The sequence below is a fragment of the Choloepus didactylus genome, chromosome 4 (assembly GCF_015220235.1).
Source record: "Choloepus didactylus isolate mChoDid1 chromosome 4, mChoDid1.pri, whole genome shotgun sequence".
NCBI classification, from domain to species: domain Eukaryota; kingdom Metazoa; phylum Chordata; class Mammalia; order Pilosa; family Megalonychidae; genus Choloepus; species Choloepus didactylus.
This window is the reverse complement of record NC_051310.1, coordinates 98,363,890-98,382,048: the sequence shown is the minus strand read 5'-3', so window position 1 is coordinate 98,382,048 and position 18,159 is coordinate 98,363,890. Positions and strand designations below refer to the sequence as shown.

At 40.2% G+C, this 18,159-nt stretch overlaps 1 long non-coding RNA gene and 1 other non-coding gene across 2 annotated transcripts in view; one reads left to right on the top strand and one right to left on the bottom strand.

Annotated features, from left to right (window-relative positions):
- LOC119531702 overlaps window positions 1-6,832 on the bottom strand; it is a 65,953-nt gene extending 59,121 nt beyond the window's left edge. Inside the window, exon 1 of the long non-coding RNA XR_005216391.1 lies at window positions 6,745-6,832. This is a non-coding gene — a long non-coding RNA (uncharacterized LOC119531702). The remainder of the gene's footprint in view (window positions 1-6,744) is intronic.
- LOC119533529 lies at window positions 6,192-6,298 on the top strand. The gene has a single exon (XR_005216658.1). It is a non-coding gene; the product is annotated as a U6 spliceosomal RNA (small nuclear RNA).
- Window positions 6,833-18,159: the final 11,327 nt, after the last annotated feature.

Genomic DNA, 18,159 nt, shown 5'->3' with positions numbered 1-18,159 from the left:
CACTCTTGAAGATTGCTCTTGTGAAACTTATGGCTGTAAAGAAGAGGCTAAGCCTACCAATAATATGCCTGAATCACCTCCAGAGAACCCCTTTTGTTTCTCAGATGTGGCCTTTCTCTGTGAGCCAAACTCTGCAAATCAATTCACTACCCTCCCCTCTACATGGGACATGAATCCGAGGGGAGTGAGTTTCCCTGGTGACATGGGACATGACTTCCAGGAGAGAATCCGTATAAATGGAAACACTGCCAGTCTGAACTAAAAGGGACAGATTGAAGAAAAAATTACTTCAAAGGCAGAACCAAAGAAGCCAAGGTCTGGAGCTAAGACACCTCAGGCTGGGAGACCGGAGTCACCCATGCATGTGGAGAGGGTGAGTTTGCCCCAGAGTTCAAAGAGATGGAGCATATTTACTAGGGATTGGGGAGATCCTGGCCACCACCCATTGTTTAGAGAGGGGAGAGCCTGTGCCATGGAGATGGCAGAGAGACTGGGTGTCACCCTGATGTTTGAGGAGGGTGGGGCCAAAAATAAGGTGATCCTCCCAATATTTGGATATGTTGGAGCAATCAGCATTGAGGGATTGAGAATGTCTTAGCTTCCCTCTCTTAGCTTCTCTCTTAGCTTCTACTGGGGGCAAAACACTGGATTACATATTTTAGCTTCTCTGAATTCTCTCCAAATTGTCTGCCTTTTATCCTCTCATAAAGGATCCCAGCAAGGGAATTAAGATCCACCTTGAATGAGTGGGGTCACATCTCTTTGGAAACAACCTAATCAAAAGGTCCCACCCACAATAGGTCTGCCCCCACAAGATTGGATCAAAAGAACATGGCTTTTCTGGAATACATAATAGATTCAAATCAGAACATTCCATCCTCTGGACTGCAGAAAGACATGTTCCTTCTATTTGCAAAATACATTCATTCCATCAAAATATCACAAAAAGCCTTAAATCATTTCAGTAACAACATTATGTACAATGTCTTATCAAGATCAGTTACAGAGATGATTTGTCCTAAGGCAAAATTCCCCTCTGGCTCTGGACCTGTGAAACTTAGAGCAACTTATCTGCTTCCAATATACAAAGAAGGGACAGTCATAGGATAAACACTCCCATTGCCATAGGGAGGAATTGGAAGGAAAACAGGAGTCATGTGACTCAAACAGTTCCAGAAACCTGCAGGGCAAACTCCATAAGATATCAAAGTCTGAGAGTCATCTATAGAAAGATGTTTTATCCTCAGGGCTCAAGAGAGCTTGAGTCTCACCCTTTCCAAGGACCTTCATGGTGGCCCTGTTCTCTCCAAATGCTAGGTGATTGCTCAAACATATCCAAGTATTGGGGAGATCACCTGGTTTTTGGCCCCAACCTCCTCAAGCATCAGGGTGGCACCCAAACTTTCTGCCATCTCCATGGCACAGGCTCTCCCATCTCTGAACAATGGGTGGTGGCCAGGATCTCCCCAATCTCTAGTAAATATGCTCTATCACTTTGAACTCTGGGGCAAACTCACCCTCTCCACATGCATGGGTGGCTCTGGTCTCCTGGCCTGAGGTGTCTTAGCTTCAGACATTGGCTTCTGTGGTTCTGCCTTTGAAGTAATTTTTTTCTTCAATCTGTCCCTTTTAGTTCAGACTGGCAGTGTTTCCATTTATACAGATTCTGCAAAAACTTGCCAGCTTCATATGAAGCACACAGTGTTCCCAACCATCAGACAATAGGGCTTTCCAAAAATCATCTCTGGATAACTCCGTCTGCAATCCTGGCTTGTAATAAAATGACTGACTGGTTCTCCCATGTTTGGTTAAATCCTCACATGGGGCACTAGCCTCTGGCAGTTCACTTTCTGGAAGCCCAAAATTTTCCAGACCATCAATTTCTGTTTTTTTGTTTGTTTGTTTGTTTGTTTGTTTTTTGTACCCAAGAGTACAGATCTCAGCTTATTCCTTTCTTCACAGATTTTGTTATAAGCTGCAAAGAGAAACCAGGCTGTGCTTTCCACATTTAATTTGGAAATCTCTTCAGCTAAGTATCCTAGCTCATCGCTTTCAAACTCTGCCTTCCATCAGACACCAGGATTCAATTTTGCCAAATTCTCTGTCACTTTAAAATAAGGATTGCCTTCCTTCCAGTTTGCAATAATACATGCATCATTTCTACGTCCTCATCAGAAGTAGCTTTAGAATCCATATTTTTACCAATAGTCTTTTCAAAGCAATCTAGGCCTTTCCTATCAAGCTCCTGATAATTCATTCAGAATCTTCCCCTTATCCATTTAAAAAGGAATTCCAACATGTTTGGTATTTGCAAACTCAGCAGCACCCCACTTCTGGTACCAAAGTCTGTTTTGGTTTGCTAAAGCTGCCAAAACACAATAGCAACACTCATACAGTGTTGGTGGGGATATAAAATGGGCAGACATTGTAGAAAATAGCTTGTTTCCTCAGAAAATTCTGTAGAGAATTACCATATAATCTGGCAATCCCACTGTGGTAGTTTGAAGTTGTTACGTACTCCAGAAAAGGTTATGTTCTTTTAATCCATTCCCATGGGTGTTGGCCTATTGTGGGTGGGACATTTTGATTAGGTTGTTTCCATTGGGATGTGACCCACCCAATTCAAGGTGGATCTTAATCCTTTACTGGAGTCCTTTATGAGAGGATAAAGGATAGAAAAAGCCAGAGAGATCAGAGATAGAAACATCGCAAGAGAGCTGAGAGAGAAAAACCCAGAGAAGGAAGCAAGGACACACAGAAGCTGAAAGAGCCACTGTAGCCAGAAGCTGAAAGTAATGAGACCCAGGAGCAAAGGACCAGCAGATGCTTGCCATGTGCTTTGCTATCTGAGAGAGCAAACCTGGATGCCAACAGCCTCTCTTCAGAGAAGGTATTTTCCTCTTTATGCCTTAATTGAGACATTTTCATTGCCTTAGAACTGTAAAATTGTAAGCTAATAAACCCCATTTGTAAGAACCAGCCCATTTCTGGTATATTGCATTTTGGCAGCTTTTGCAAGCCAAAACAGAGTATGGCACCATGAAGTGGGGTGTTGCTATTTGGAAATACCAAAAAATGCTGGAATGGCATTATAAATGGATAAGGGGAAGATTCTGGAAGAATTGTGAGGTCCTTGATAGAAAAGTCCTAGATTGCTTTGAAGAGACTGTTGGTAGAAATACAGATGCTGAATGCACTTTCAATGAGGCCTTAGACAAAAATGATGACTGTGTAATTGCAAACTGGAAGAAAGGTGATCCTTGTTTTAAAGTGGCAGAGAATTTGGCAAAATTGAGTCCTGGTGTTGGATGGAAGGCAGAATTCGAGAGTGATGGGCTGGGATACTTAGCTGAAGAGATTTCCAGACTAAATGTGGAAAATGCAGCCTGGTTCCTCCTTGTAGCTTACAATAAATGTGAGAGGAAAGGGATAAGCTGAGAACTGAACTCTTGGGTACAGAGAAACCAGAAATTGATGGTTTGGAAAACACTGGGCTTCCAGAAAGAAGAACCCAGAGGCTAGTGCCCCATGGGAGCATTTAACTGAAAACAGAAGAATCAGTCAGCCATTCCAGGATGACCCAGGCCTGGAGATGGAGTTGTTCAGCAAGGATTTGTGGAAAGTCCTATTGCCTGATGGTCGGGACCCCTGTGTGCTGCATGCAAAACTGACAAGTTTGTTGTGGGATCTGAATAAACAGAACCACTGCCAGTCTGGACTAAAAGGGAAAGAAAAGTGACAGATTGAGGGAAAAAGTACTTCAAAGGCAGAACCATGGAAACTAAGGTCTGGAGCCAAGAAACCTCCAGCCAGGAGAGCAGACCCACCCATGCAAGTGGAAAGGGTGAGTTTGCCCGGGAGTTTGCAGAGGGTGGGCCTTCTGCCCCTTTGTTCAGTAAGAGTGTTACCACCCCATGGCTCTCAGATGCCTGAGCCTGGAGGCACCATTGTTCAGGAAGAGGAGGCCCCAATGTTCAGGCTACCCCAAGCCTCCGAGAGGATGCAGCACATTCTCTGTTGATTGGGGAGAGCCTCACCAAGACCCCACTGTTTGCAGAGGGATGAGTCTGTGCCCTGGAGATGGCAGAGAGCCCAGCTGCCCCCCGCCCCCAGTGATTGAAGAGGGTAGAAGGGAGAATATGGCCATTTCCCCAGTGTTTGGAGATGATGAAGCCCTCATCTCAGTATTTGGAGAGAGCAGAGCTGCTGCATAAGTCCTTAGAAAGGGTGGAACTGCCAGTCTCTCAAGCCCTGAGGATAAACTGTCATTCTATAGATGACTTTCAGACCTTGAAATCTAATGAGATATGCTCTGCAGGTTTTCAGAACTGTTTGAATCTTTGGCCCCTGTTTTCCTTCCAATTTCTCCCTATGGAAATGGGAACATTAATCCTACAACTTTCCCTCCTTTGTAATATTGGAAGCTGATAACTTGTTCTAAGTTTCACAGGTCCATAGCCAGAGGAGAATTTTGCCTTAGGACAGACCATACATGTAACTGATTTTCATGAGACTTTATGTTTAACATTATTACTGAAATGATTTAAAGCTTTGTGATATTGTGATGGAATGAATGTATTTTACATATGGAAAGAACATGTTGCTTTGGGGGCCAGAGAGTGGACTGTGGTAGTTGGGAACTGTCATGTACCCCAGAAAAGGTCATGTTCTTTTAATCCATTCCCATGGATGGGACATTTTGATTAGGTTGTTTCAATTGGGATGTGACCTACCCAATTCAAGGTAGGTCTTAATCCTTTACTGGATTCCTTTAGGAGAGGATAAAGGATAGAAAAAGCCAGAGAGGTCAGAGATAGAAACACCCTGAGAGAGCTGAGAAAGAAAAACCTGGAGAAGCAAGCAAGGATAAACAGAAGCTGAAAGAGCCACTGAAGCCAGAAGCTGAAAGCAATGAGACCCCGGAGCAAAGGACCAGCAGACACTGGCCATGTGCCTTGCTATCTGACAGAAGAAACCCAGATGCCAGCTTTTCTTCAGAGAAGGTGTCTTCTTCTTGGTGCCTTAACTGGCACATTTTCATTGCCTTAGAACTGTAAAATTGTAAGCTAATAAAACCCCTTTGTAAAAACGAACTCATTTCTGGTATATAGAAATGTTGGCAGCTTTAGCAAACTGAACACCCACTTTTAAGTACATACCCCAAATAATTGAAAGCAGGGACTTTAACGGACATGTATACACCCTATTTGGCTATTCACAATAGCCAAAAGGTGGAAGCAACCTAAGTGTCCAAAAAAAGATGAATGCATAAACCAAATGTGGTGTGTGTGTGTGTGTGTGTGTGTGTGTGTGTGTGTGTGTGTGTAATGCAATAATATTTCAGCTGTAAAAAGAATGAAGTTCTGTTATATGGATGAAGCTTGAGGACATCATGTTGAGTGAAATAAACCAGACACAAAAGGACAAATATTGTATGATTTCACTTAGGGTGGCAGGAGACAGATGGAAGGGGGAGTTAATATATAATGAGTACAGAGTTTCTGTTTTGACTGAAGGAAAAGCTTTGGTAATGGATGGTAGTGATGGTAGCACTACATTGTGCATGTAGTTAATACTATTTATCATATACTCTAAAGTGGTTAAAATGGGAAATTTTATGCTGTATATATAACAATTAAAAATTTAAAAGTAACTACATAATATTGTACAGCACAAAGAGTGAATCCTCATGTGAAGTACTAAGCATAGTTTATTATAATATATCAACATTAGTTCATCAATTGTAACAAGTATACCACACTAATGCAAGATGTTTATAAGACAGGACATTATATATGTGGAAGGGAGGTAGGGTATAGGAGAACTCTGTACTTTCTGCACAATTTTTCTATAAATCTAAAACTGCTTCAGAAAATAAAGTCTATTGGTTTAAAAAACCAAAAGAACAAAAAAAGTGCCTCTCCTGTGTCTGGAGAATTCAGACAAATCTGTGTAGAAACCCTTGCAGAAGTTAGATATCCTTGGGCCTGCTTCATTTTGGGCATTTGATTTGGTCTATATTTGGATAACATAGCAAAACTTTTACCCTTTTAAAAAATGTCATGTTAAATTGCAGGGCCATGTGACACCACTACAAGCAGAAACCAAGTCTTGGGTTGTTCTGTCCAGTATGGTAGTTACTAACCATATGTGGATTTTTAAATTTAAATTAGCTAAAATAAAACTTCAGAGTGTTTGCATTAGCGGCACATATGCTAAAATTGGAATGATACAGAGAAGATTAGCATGAACTCTGCTTAAGGGTGACACACAAATTCATGAAACATTCCATATTTTTAGTTATATATTTTCTCCCATCCCCTACAGACAGATTTTGATAATAATGAAACAAAGTTCTTATTATTCTGCAATCCATTTTCCCTTAATATATCATTAGTGTCTTTCCATGTCCATAAACATATCTACAAAGTTGTTTTTACTGGCTATATTGTATTTTATTTTTATGGGTGTATAATGCAACTAAATTTTTTTTGCTATTATAAAATACATAGAGAGAGGAAAAGATTAAAGCTTCAAAATATTGATTTTCATCCTGACACTGTGAGGTTCTCCACTGAACAGCTCTCCAGTAAGGCTGTAAAAACTATTAAAAAAAAAATTAAAGTTTTGGGGAATGATCCTAAGGATGAATGGCAACTGCAGAAACATCTATTCAAGAATATCTACAAAACTTTGGTGATAAAGGCAAGAGTCTGTGCTGTTTGAACCCAGACTGCTCCTTACCTCCCTGCTCCCAGCTCAACAGGTTCAGACGCTACTCCAGACCGCTAAAGCCAAGAACACAGGGCCTCTCTCCGCAGCACCCAGATGGAGGGCTTCTTTCCTGTAAGGAGCAGGATATCAGTATTTTTCATCCCTCCCCCAGCTACCTGTTACTGAGACTAAGCCCCCAGTGAGTGTGATTGATAGGTAGGGGCTCCCCTCTCCTACCCAGCTCCCACTGATGAACAGATGCTCTTCCTTGGTGCAGCAGCCTGACAATACTGGGGTCCAGATCATCTTGTGCCTGTTTGTGAAGCGGTACTAACATGGCAGGAAAGGCAAGCTGATAGGATCTTAGGCTGCTGTCCACCCTTTACCTCCAACCTCCTCACTCCCAAGTGCTTAACTCCTAGAGCAGGGGTGTCACTCAGAAGTTTGCCATTGCTTCCATCCCTAGCTCCAGTGTTCAGCTCTAAAAACAGGTAGCTCCTAGTCTCTTCTCAAAGAACTTCAAGCCTAAAGTTGCTCTCAAGATCAATTGTGAAAGGCAATGGGGAGGAGATTCAAGATATGGGCTAAATTTCAATCCTGCTAGTTTTCAGGAGAGAACCTTAGCCTAAGACAGCTGGGAGAAGTCCTCCTGTTCAGAAAAGAAAAGAATTAAACACTGACCTCAGAAACTATCCTTTCAAAAGATTTGATTGCATTAGTCTGTAGAGCAATTTATGCTCCAGGGCATTGTTGAAACAACAGAACAATCAGCCAACAATTAGTGGAGCTTAACACCTCCCTATGGTCAGGGAATGAGAGTAAAAAGGGCCTACCAAAACCACTGTCATCCCGGGGTGACTATGGGCATGCCTCAAACTTCACCTCCTTTAGGAACACCAGAGACCACACCCTGGGGCTGAGCTAGTCTTCACTAAAATAAACCAGTCAGTCAGTAAACAAAAAAGCAAATAACAAAAACAAGCCTGCTGGTGGGATGGGGGATATACCCAGACTTACAATATATTATCTAAAATGTCCTGTTTCTAACAAACATTACCAGGCATGTGAAGGATTTAGAAAGTTTGATGCATACATTGGGGAAAAAAGAAGACACAGAAACTGCCTGCAATAGAGATTAGATATTGAATTTATCAGAAGAAGACTAAAGTAGTCATTTAATATATGTTTACACAACTAAAGGAAACCATGATTAAAGAAGGAAGGCACACTAATATCAATCAGATAGAGACTATCAATAAAGAAATAAAATTATAAAAATGAACCAAATGGAGTTTCTGGAGTTGAAATGTACAATAACTGAAATAAAAAATTCACTAGAGTGATTCAAAAGTGAATTTGAAGATAGTTTGATAGAGATTATGCAAGCCATAGAACAGAGAAGAAAAAGAAGAAAAACGAACAGAGCCTCAGAAAATTAAGTGCACCAACATACACATAATAGGAGTACCAGAAAGAGGGAGAAGAGAGAAAGGAGAAGAAAAAAATATTTGAAGAAATGGCTGGAAACTTCCCAAATTTATTGAAAAATAATAACCCACAAATGCAGGAAGCTCAACAAACTCCAAGTAAGATAACTGCATAGAGATCCACAAATAGACACATCATAGTAAAAATGCTGGAAGTCAAAAACAAGGCAAAAATCTTGAAAGCAAAGTTATCATTCAAAAATGAAATTGAAATAAACACTTCTTAGACAAAAACAGAGAGAATTCAGTGCTAGCCAATCTGCCTTACAAGAAAAAGCAAAGACAGCTCTTCAGGCTGAAAGTAAGTGACCCCAGATGGTAATATGAATCCATATGTGTAAACCAAGAGCTCCTGTAAAGACATGTATGTAATTATAAAAGACAAAATAAGTGCATATTTTTCTCCTTGCTTGTCTTAACTGATTAAAAAAGCAATTGCATAAAATAATATGCATATCATGTATCGTTGGGCCTATCACATATAGAAATGTAATTTATGTGCATATATTTGCCAATTACAACACAAAGGAGATGGGTGAGAGCAAAGCTGTAATGGACTGAGGAAATAGCAACAGATTGTAAATTAATAATAATAACAATGTATGATTGGGTTTGTGACTTTAATAGGTGTAATATATGTAAAAAATAATACTACAAAAAATGGGAAAAAGGATTAGAGCTGCATAGAAGTAATGTTTCTATATATGATTGAAATTAAGCTAGTATAAATCTGAAGCTGATTCTGATGAGTTAAGATGTATATGGTAAACACTAGGCAACTGCTAAAAAAAAAACTTTAAAAAAACATGGTGGTGCGACTCGGGCAAGATGGCAGCATAGAGAGGAGTGGAAGCTAAGTAGTCCCCCTGGAACAACTACAAAAAACCAGAAACAACTAGTAAATAATCCAGAATAACTGCGGGGGGGACAAACGAGACCATCCATTCATCATACACCAACCTGAATTGGGAGGAATGCCCGAGAACACAGCATAAAATCTGTAAGTAAAACCTGCGGAACCAGGTCGGGAGACCCCCTCCCCCATAGCCCAAGCTGCGGAGCCTCGTGGTGCCACAGAGAAGCTCTCTCCCAGCAAGCGAATACAGCTCAGCTGAGCTCCAACTGGGGTTTTAAGTAGCGAGTGTGAACTGCTCACTACAGGTACGCATCCCCAAAAAACAGACAGAGGCTTTGGGTCACAACTGACCTGGGAAAGCCGGAGGGTTGCCTTGGACTGGGTCTGAAGGGGACTATCTGTTTCTTTTTTGGCTCAGTGGAGAAAGCCCCAGTCATTTTCAGTTTCCAGGGCTGTGACTCTGGGAAGGGTGGAGACACCACAAGCAGAGAGAGAGACTATTGAAATGCTAATGACCTCCACCTGGGGGTCTGTCTTCTCTAGGAGGAAAAGGGTGGGGCCCTTTCCATTCAGAACCAGACCCCAGAGCCTGGGGGAACACGGCCATACCGCCTCACACCAGTCAAGAATTATAGGCTAACAGGCATCACCTGCTGGGCAGAAAAGCACAGTGACCTGAGGCATCAAAGGGTGGAGCAATTTTCTAAGACACACCCTCAGGGAAACCAGATACTGAGTATTTCTTCCCTCTGGGACCTGAGCCTGTTCTGGTCTGGGAAAACCTGATTTGGATAACCAAGGAAACCATGCCTAGACAACAGAAAATTACAACCTACACTAAGAAAAACAAAGTTATGGCCCAGTCAAAGGAACAAACATACACTTCAACTGAGATACAGGAATTTAAACAACTAATGCTAAATCAATTCAAAAAGTTTAGAGAAGATATTGCAAAAGAGATAGAGGCTGTAAAAGAAGCACTGGACATGTATACGGCAGAAATCAAAAGTTCAAAAAAACTACTAGTAGAATCTATGGAAATGAAAGGCACAACACAAGAGATGAAAGACACAATGGAAACATACAACAGCAGATCTCAAGAGGCAGAAGAAAACACTCAGGAACTGGAGAACAAAATACCTGAAAGCCTACACGCAAAGGAGCAGATGGAGAAAAGAATGAAAAAATATGAGCAACGTCTCTGGGAACTCAAGGATGAAACAAAGTACAATAATGTACTTATCATTGATGTCCCAGAAGGAGAAGAGAAGGGAAAGGGGGCAGAAGCAATAATAGAGGAAATAATTAATGAAAATTTCCCATCTCTTATGAAAGGCATAAAATTACAGATCCAAGAAGCTCAGAGCACTCCAAACAGAAGAGATATGAAAAGGCCTACGCCAAGACACTTAATAATCAGATTATCAAATGTCAAAGACAAAGAGAGAATCCTGAAAGCAGCAAGAGAAAAGCGATCCGTTACATACAAAGGAAGCTTAATAAGACTATGTGCAGATCTCTCAGCAGAAACCATGGAGGCAAGAAGGAAGTGGTGTGATATATTTAAGATACTGAAAGAGAAAAACCACCAACCAAGAATCCTGTATCCAGCAAAGCTGTCCTTCAAATATGAGGGAGAGCTCAAAATATTTTCTGACAAACAGACAATGAGAGACTTTGTGAACAAGACACCTGCCCTACAGGAAATACTAAAGGGAGCACTACAGGGTGATAGAAGACAGGAGTGTGTGGTTTGCAACAATTTGGGGAGATGGTAGCACAACAATGTAAGTACACTGAACAAAGGTAACTATGAATACAGTTGAGAGAGAAAGATGGGGAGCATGTGAGACACCACAGAAAGGGGGAAAGATAAAGACTGGGACTGTGTAACTTGGTGAAATCTAGAGTATTCAACAAATGTGATAAAATGTACAAATATGTTCTTTTACGAGGGAGAACAAGCAAATGTCAACCTTGCAAGGTGTTAAAAATGGGGAGGCATTGGGGGAGGGATGCAATCAGCATAAACTAGAGACTGTAACTAATAGAATCATTGTATTATGCTTCCTTTAATGTAACAAAGGTGATATAGCAAGGTGAATGCAGATAAGAGGGGGGGATAGGGGAGGCATGTTGGACACTTGAGATTGGTGGTGTTGTCTGATTCTTTATTCTACTTTGATTTAAGGTTATTTTTCCTTTTGCTGCTTCCTAGCTGTCTTTTTTTTTTGTTTCCTCTTTCTTTTGCCTCTCTACCTTCTTTGACTCTCCCTCCTGCCTTGTGGAAGAAATGTAGATGCTCTTGCTTAGTATGAGCAGAATGTTCAATTAGGATGAACTTAAATGTTTGGAAATGAACAGGGGTGTTGGTAGCAAGATGTGAGAATAACTAACAGCACCGAATAGTGTGTGAATGAGGTGGAAAGGGGAAGCTCAGAGTCATATATGTCACCAGAAGGAAAGTTGGAGGTCAAAAGATGGAAATGTATAAAACTGAATCCTATGGTGGGCAATGTCCATGATCAACTGTACAAATACTAGAAATCACTTCCATGAACCAGAACAAATGTATGACAATACAATTAGAAGTTAATAATAGAGGGGCATATAGGGAAGAACTATATACCTATTGCAAACTATATACTACAGTTAGTAGTATTTCAACATTTTTTCATAAACAGTAACAAACGTACTATATCAATACTAGGAGTCAACAATTGAGGGGGTTGGTTAGGGATAGGGGAGGTTTAGAGTTTCCTTTTCTTTTTTTTCATCTTTCACTTTATTTCTTGTCTGGAGTAATGAAAAGTTTCTAAAAATTGAACAAAAATTAAGTGTGATGGATGCACAGCTGTATGAGGGTACCCAGGGGCAAGTGATTGTACACTTTGGATCTTTGGATAATTGTATGGTATGTGAACAATCTCAATAAAAATGAAAAAAAAAATGCAAAAAAATATGCAAAAAATAAAAAGTACTAGAACAAAATCTGCATTAAGAGAAGTTGTCTTTGGGAAGGTAGAGCTAGTTATTAAATTTTGAAATAGTAAGAAATACATTTTAATCTTAAAAAAAGGGAATACATTCTTTCAGAATTAAGGGTCCTTCCAAATATACATAGTTTTAAAACTACTTATTTTAAATGCATTGATTTATCAAAGATATCTTGTACATTAAGATTTTATTACTATTAAGATTGTATTACTATATAATACATAATACTAAATAACTTTATTGCAAAAAAAAACATGGTGAAAAAATCATTAATGAAATTTAAATGCTACATTAGAAAATATTCATTCAGTGCAACAGAAAGCAGTAAAGGAGTATAGAGGAACAAAAAATACATGAGACATAGAAAGCAATGTAAAATGGCAGACATAAGTTAACTGTATCAATAAATGTGAATGGATTTAACAAGCCAATCAAAAGGCAGAGATTGCTAGACTGGACTTAAAAAAACATGATCCAATTATAAGTTGCCTACAGAGGACACAGTTTAGATTCAAAGACATAATTAGATTGAAAGTAAATGGATGGGGAAAAAAAAACTTATCATGCAAGCAGTTACCACAGGAAAGCTGGAGTAGCTATACTAATATTAGACAAAACAGACTTTGAAACAAAAAATTCCACTAGAGATAAAAGGGACATTTTATAATGATAAAAGGATCTATCGATCAGGAGGCTATAACAATTATAAATATATATGCAACTAATAGTGGAGAATCAAAATACATGACAGAAATGAAGACAGAGATAAGACAATTCAACAATAATAGTTGGAGACCTCAGTACCCAACTTTCATTAATGGATAGAACAACCAAGCAGATCAGTAAGGAAATAGAGGACTTGAACAACACTATGAACCATCTAGACCTAACAGCTACAGAACATTCCTCCCAGCAACAGTAAATTGTATACTCTTCTCAAGTATACATGGATCATTCTCCAGGATTGACCATATACCAGGCTATAAAACAAACCTCAATACATTTAAGAATACAAAATTAATACCAAGTAAAATTTCCAACCACAATGGAATGAAAACAGAAATCAATAACGGAATATTTTGGGAAACTCATAAATATAAAAATTTAGCAACGCACCCCTAAATAACCAATGAGACAAGAAATAATCGATAGAGAAATCAGAAAATACTTTGAGATGAGCAAAAATCAAGACACAATATCCCCAAACTTATGAGAGCAGTTAAAATGGTGCTTAGAAGGAAATTTATAGCTATAAATGGTTATATTAAGAGACAATAAAGATCTCAAATCAATAACACAATCTTCCACCTTAAGACACTTGAAAAAGAAGTAAATGTAAAGCAAATATAAGGAAGGAAATAATAAAGATTAGAGTGAAAATTAATGAGATAGAGAATGGCTAACAATAGAGAAAAATCAATGAAACCAATTTGTTGGTTTGTCAACAAATTGACAAAACTTTAGCTACTCTGACCAAGAGAAAAAGGAGAAGACTCAAATTACTAGAATCAGAAATGAAAGAGCGTGCATTAGTACCTACTTGGCAGATAAAAATAATTATAAAGGAATACTATGAACCATTGTCCACCAACAAATTAGATAACTTAGTGTCTTTCTAGGAATTTGTCCATTTCATCTAATTACCAGGTAGCCGCATGCCAAAGAATGAAGTTGGAGCCTTACCTCATACACCTTACACCATAAATAAAAATTAACTTAAAATGAATTAAAGACCTAAATGCAAGATCAAAACATATAAAACTCTTAGAAGAAAACATAAGGATAAATGTCCATTACCTTGGAAAAAATAGATAAATTTGACTTAATCACAATGGAAAACTTTTGTTTTCATCAAGGAAGTGAAACCACAACTTACGGGAATGATATATGTCATAACATTCTTGTTTTTAAATATATAAATAACTCTTACAACTCAACACAGACAAATAACTCAATTTAAAAATGGACAAAGGACTTGAATAGACATTTCTTCAAAGAAGATATACAAATGGCCAATATGTCCATGAAAAAATGCTCAGTATCATTGGCCATCAGGGAAATGCAAAGTAAAACCACAATGAAATACCACTTTGTAACTCCTAGGATGGCTATTATGAAAACAAAAACAGAAAATAATAAGTGTTGACAAGGATGCAGAGAAATGGGAATGCTTATCCATTGCTGGCGGCATTGTAAAATGGTACAGCCACTGTGGAAATCAGTTTAGTGCTTCCTCAGAAAGTTAAGTATAGAATTATCATATGACCCTTCAATCCCATTTCTAGGTAAAAAAAGTTGACAGCAGGGACTCAAGCAGGTATTTATATACCAATGTTTACAGCAGCATTACTCACAATCATCAAAATGTAGAAGCAACTCAAGTGTCCATGAAGAGAGGAATGGATAAACAAAACGTAGTGGATACACACAACAGAATATTATTCAGCCTTAAAAAGGAATGAAGTTATGATACATGGTACAACATGGATGGACCTTGAAGACATGCTGAGCAAAATAAACCAAACACAAAAAGACAAATACGGTATGATCTCTTATACGAAATGCCTAGAAGCAGCAAATTTTTAGAGACAGATAGTAGATTATAGGTTCCCAGGGGCCAGGGGTGGGGTAGGGGAAGAGGGAGTTATTACTTAATGGGTACCGAGTTTCTATCCGCTGATGAAAAAGTTGGAGTAAATGGATAACGGTGATGACAGCACAATATTGTCAATGTAATTAATACAATTGAATTGTATACTTGAAAGTGGTTTAAATGGGAAATTGAGTTGCACATGTTACTACAATAAAAGTTTTTAAAAATCCAGTTTTGATTCCTTATTCACACTAGCCATGTTTCAAGTACTCAGTAATCATATGTGGCCAGTGGCTCCATATTGGACAGCACAGATACAGAACATTCTATCGGATAGCAGTGGTCTAGAGGATTTATGAATGCTTTGGGTCTCCTGTGGCAGAGGTCACAAAGATGTAGTCCTGGCCTGGGAAGATCTTCCCTTTAATAAAAATATTTAATCTATGCCCATTATGTGCCATGTATTCTTCTAGGCACTGAGGATACCAAGTTTGTTCCCAGACTTGCAGGAGCTCACATTTACAGGGGAGAAGGGCAAGTCAACAGCATTGGTATAATGACAGTGAGATATATTCATGGCACTGTGAGCACAGAGGGGGGTGATCATGCTGAGCCTCAAAGGCTGACTTTTCCAGGCAACTAAGGGGGAAATGGGCATTCTTGGCAAAGGGAAGAATCTGCAAAGATGTTGGACTGATAAAGGGATGGCATGATAAGAGATTTGTCTTTGCTCTGCCTGGTTCTTGCTCAGGTACAAGAATTTCTTTTAGTTCATGGAGCTGGAAAGGTAAGCCATGTCTTGAAGGTATTTGTATTTTCTGCTAATCGATTTATGCCGTCAATCCTTCACTCACCCCAACTTGAATTCTTAGACTCTAAAGTGGCTGAATTTTATTCATGATATTGTACAGTCATCTCTGTCCAGGCTTGTGCCCAATATGTGAAAATAGAACACCTTTCCCTAAAACTAAGAATTTCAAATTCAGGGAGAGTATCTGCTTGGGTTGCTCTTCCTGCCTTAGGAGACAACTGTCAAAGTGGTTGCCTGTGCCTCATGTACCAACACTTGGTCCAGTGTATTGTGTCCACAGTAGCTGCATTGATTTCACTCAATGCACAGGCAGGAACCACAGGAACTTATGGAGGAAAGAACAGATTTGGGCCACTTCCCTCAAAAGGGAGCTGCAGGTATGGTGGATACCTGAAGCTTCAGAGACTCTCGTGGGCTGCCCAGCACAGGGAAGGTGGATGGGAAGATTTGGAAAAATAAAGCAAGGCAGGCATATGGCAGAGGACTAGAGCTTTTTGTCCAGAAGCCTTAGGCAAGAGGGGAGTAGGCTCAACCCTGGTATCTTAGGAAGGAAGAAAAAGAGATGCTTATGAGAGAGAAGTATTTTAGTGTGAAGTTAGAATGGGCAAAATAAAGCAATGTTTAAGTAGGGAGGAGCTGGGAATTATCCATTCAGTTATGCCAAACAGGTGGAATAGAGTACATGTGTCCAAATTTCTCTACATTTCTGGAACAGGGGGACCCATAGTTATAGCTCAAGAAGGTACTGAACATTTGAATGAGGAAACAGGAGAGACTTTTGAATATATATTCATTTATCAAAAAACAAAATAAATACAGCTGTTATCTTGTTGAAATCACAGGGAGGAAGAATCTGAAACGTCGTTTGAGTTCTGATAATGGTAAATGAGAACTCACTGTATGATACACATTATTATGAGTCAAATTGTCAATGATATTCTCTTTATTTAATGTGCCCCTTATTGTTTGTGGGTCTTTTAGATCCAGTTAAAATCCAAAATGCATTTGAGGCAATATCCCATCAAAACATGGATACAGTAATACTCAAAACAATTTGAAACAGACTAAAGAAAGAATTAAAGAGTGCGGGGACTGAGCTTGTGCCTCGACTTACCAGGCCTGGGCCAGGGGACCTGATCACCCCCTGGGGAGGGTAGTAGGTACGGGCGTGAGTGCCCTCTGCAGCCCCCCCGAGCCTGAGGAGCGAGGTCAAGGCAGCTCCCTTTTCCTCACCCAAAATGCCACTGGCAGGGGAGGCTTGCCGGAGGAAACCGCCTTTCTCCCAACTGCCCTTTCCCCACTTCCTTATCTTACCCATACACTCCCTGGTGCCAAGGCCACTCCTGCCACCGCCAGCGCGCATGCACCGTGGCCAGAACAACCCCCGCCCGCTGCAACGGCTCCTGCGTCCTCTCAGAACCAATCCTAGCCCCTCTCCCTTCAATATTGCCATTTTAGGCTACTTCACCTCCTTTCCAGCCCTGCCCCTCTTACCAGCCTATATAACCTGTAATCACCCCTGAATAAATCTCTTTGGCGCATACCCCTACTGGATGAAGAGTGTTTTTGTCCTTATCGCCGCCCTCCTTGCACGCCTCTCGCCGAGGACTCTGGCCAACGTCCTCCGCCTCGCCCTCGCCTCCGGGAAAGAGCCCCCGCCGCCGGTAACCTTTAAGCAGCCCCGAGAGCTGAGGGCTCGGCTACCGGCCGCCACTCCCCCTAGAAGCAGTAACCCCGACCGCAAAAGAGGGAATTATGTTATGATAATTGTTTAAAGTTGAGAGTGATGACTGTACAACAAAGTGAAGATAATGTAAGAAACTGACCATTTATCTTGGGATAGAATATATATTAAGTGAAGTTAGGAACCCACTACTTAATAAATCAAGCCCTCGACTTGAGGCTTGCTCCTGTGAAATTTAGGGTTGTAAATAGGAGGCTGAGCCCTCCTTTAATTATGGAGGCACCTTCAGGGAACTTCTTTTGTTGTTCAGATGTGGCCTTTCTTTCTCTAAGCCCAACTCAGCAAATACCCGCCCCCCCCAAGGGACACGACTCCCAGGGGAATGAATCTCCCTGGCAATGTGGGACATGACTCTCAGGAGTGAGCCTGGTCCTGGGAGCAAGGGATTGAAAATGTTTACTTGACCAAAAGGAGAAAAAAGAAAGGTAACAAGCTGATGTTACAGTGGCTGAGAGATCCCAAATAGAGTCAAGACGCAATCCTGGAAGTTTCTCTTATGCAAGCTCCAGCTAGACATCCCAAATGGCCACAGTATGCCAGGCCCTTATCAAAAGTAGTTCCCAAATACCTAGGTCCCTACCTGAGATTCTATAAAAGATTCACTCACCAAGGTTTCTCTCCCAGAAACTTAAATCCACCAGAGTGTTCCTATGCCAGACAGGTCTTAAAACACAGAGGCAACAGCCTCTTTAAGAACAATCAGATGCAGCCCCCTTCCCCATACTGTTGACACCCCCATTAATACAAACAAGTTAGGATGCTCACTGCCCAGACACCCCTGAAGATGGAGAGGGAGATTGAATGAGAGGAAGGGGTAGCAAAAAACAAGGGAAGATTTAACAAAGGTCTATGAATACTGAAACTTTATATAATTATACATATATTTTTGTATGCTGGGGTGTTGGAATGGCTAGAAGGAGGTAAATGACACAGTGGAACTGTAGCCTATAGCATCCT